The sequence below is a fragment of the Pantherophis guttatus genome, unplaced genomic scaffold (genome assembly GCF_059756535.1).
Source record: "Pantherophis guttatus breed Tessera unplaced genomic scaffold, ASM5975653v1 scaffold_23, whole genome shotgun sequence".
Classification (NCBI taxonomy): domain Eukaryota; kingdom Metazoa; phylum Chordata; class Lepidosauria; order Squamata; family Colubridae; genus Pantherophis; species Pantherophis guttatus.
The window spans coordinates 142,501-145,000 of record NW_028269838.1 but is presented as its reverse complement, the minus strand read 5'-3'; positions in this window follow the sequence as shown (position 1 = coordinate 145,000).

Below are 2,500 nucleotides of genomic sequence, written 5' to 3'. Positions count from 1 at the left end.
CGGAGCGGCCCGGTAGACCGGGCCGCCGTCTGCCCGTCTTTAAGTCGAAAGACGACTTTAAATCTAAAAACGGTTTTAAGTCGAAAGTGTGGGTTAGGGTTAGGGGAAAAAGTTGTGGGGTTAGGGTTAGGGGAAAAAGCTGTAGGGTTAGGGTTAGAGAAAACAGTTGTAGGGTTAGGGTTAGGGTCAGGGTTAGGGAAAATAGTTGTAGGGTTAGGGTTAGGGTTAGGGTTAGGGTTAGAGAAAAAAGTTGTAGGCTTAGGCTTAGAGAAACAAGTTGTAGGGTTAGGGTTAGGGTTAGGGTTAGGGTTAGAGAAAAAAGTTGTAGGGTTAGGGTTAGGGTTAGGGTTAGGGTTAGGGTTAGAGAAAAAAGTTGTAGGCTTAGCCTTAGGTTTAGGCTTAGGCTTAGAGAAACAAGTTGTAGGGTTAGGGTTAGGGTTAGGGTTAGGGGGAAAAGTTGTAGGGTTAGGGTTAGGGTCAGGGTTAGGGAGAAAAGTTGTAGGGCTAGGGTTAGGTTCAGGTTCAGGCTCAGGGTTATCATTCTGGAAATGATATTAGCAGAAGCAATGGAGGAAAGCGAGGAGAGGGAGGGAGGGAGGGAGGGATAGATATTAAACGGGATGGACGAAACGTATAGAGCGCACACAAGACACGCGATGAGAAACCACCCGCCCAGAGAAATTCATGTCCGATTTACCGAGAAGACAGGGAGGGCAGAGAGATCGCCATGGATGAGAAACACGACGAGAAAGCACAAAATATCGGCGAGCCGAAATATCGGCGAGCTGGCGAGAGCAAAGATATCGAGTAGATTCAAGAGAGAAAGCGGAATTATTTTATAAACAACGTAGAGATGACCAAGAACAGGAAAGATGGGGAGATGAAAGTGGGGACGGACGACGGGAGGAGAAGAAAGAACAGCCAAAAGAGAGCCAAGAAAGCCAACAAAACGAGAAAGCGTCGAGAGAAGGAGCAGGAGCAGAAGACGTTAAAGAAAGAACCAAGGGACCTAAGAACGACTTGCTCGACAAAGCAAATAGATCAGTAAGAAATGGAAGAAGAAATAAAAATAATTTCCTGGACTAGAAATGGACTGGATTCGGCCATTCGGCAAGAGGAAGGAAAATATGGAATAAATGAGGGAAGTTAAGATCAGAAATGATAGGCCTACGAGAGGTTCCTCTGGGAAAGCTACACCCAAAACTTTTGAGGAAGGAAGATGGCAGAAATTGGAACAAACTTTTCACTTGAAGGGAAGCTTTTCACGTCAAACCAGCTATTTAAATCAACCCCTCGCAGCCATCCTGGCAGAGAAGCAGAAAACCGAAACACTCCAGTCCGGCCGAGGCCCGGGTAAACCGGTCCCGCCCGAGCGAGCGTCCCGGTAGACCGGGACGGCTGCCGGGCGCGGGCACCCCCGGGGCCCGGCGCTGGCACCGAGGCGAAGGGGGAGGTCCCCGACCGAGGCCCGCGGCGCCGGAGCCGGGATCCCGTACCTCCATCGCGGCGGGGGAAACGGAAAGACTGACCCGGCCGAGGCCCCGGTAGACCGGGACGGCTGCCGGGCGCGGGCACCCCCGGGGCCCGGCGCTGGCAACGAGGCGAAGGGGGAGGTCCCCGACCGAGGCCCGCGGCGCCGGAGCCGGGATCCCGTACCTCCATCGCGGCGGGGGAAACGGAAAGACTGACCCGGCCGAGGCCCCGGTAGACCGGGACGGCTGCCGGGCGCGGGCACCCCCGGGGCCCGGCGCTGGCAACGAGGCGAAGGGGGAGGTCCCCGACCGAGGCCCGCGGCGCCGGAGCCGGGATCCCGTACCTCCATCGCGGCGGGGGAAACGGAAAGACTGACCCGGCCGAGGCCCCGGTAGACCGGGACGGCTGCCGGGCGCGGGCACCCCCGGGGCCCGGCGCTGGCAACGAGGCGAAGGGGGAGGTCCCCGACCGAGGCCCGCGGCGCCGGAGCCGGGATCCCGTACCTCCATCGCGGCGGGGGAAACGGAAAGTGATGCGGCCGGGGCCCCGGTAGACCCGGCCGTCTCCCCGGCGCGGGCACCCCCGGGACCCGGCGCGGGCACCGAGGCGACGGCGGGGGTCCCCGACCGAGGCTCGCGGCGCCGGAGCCGGGATCCCGTACCTCCATCGCGGCGGGGGAAACGGAAAGTGATCCGGCCGGGGCCCCGGTAGACCCGGCCGTCTCCCCGGCGCGGGCACCCCCGGGGCCCGGCGCTGGCACCGAGGCGAAGGGGGAGGTCCCCGACCGAGGCTCGCGGCGCCGGAGCCGGGATCCCGTACCTCCATCGCGGCGGGGGAAACGGAAAGACTGATCCGGCCGAGGCCCCGGTAGACCCGGCCGTCTCCCCGGCGCGGGCACCCCCGGGGCCCGGCGCGGGCACCGAGGCGAAGGGGGAGGTCCCCGACCGAGGCCCGCGGCGCCGGAGCCGGGATCCCGTACCTCCATCGCGGCGGGGGAAACGGAAAGACTGATCCGGCCGAGGCCCCG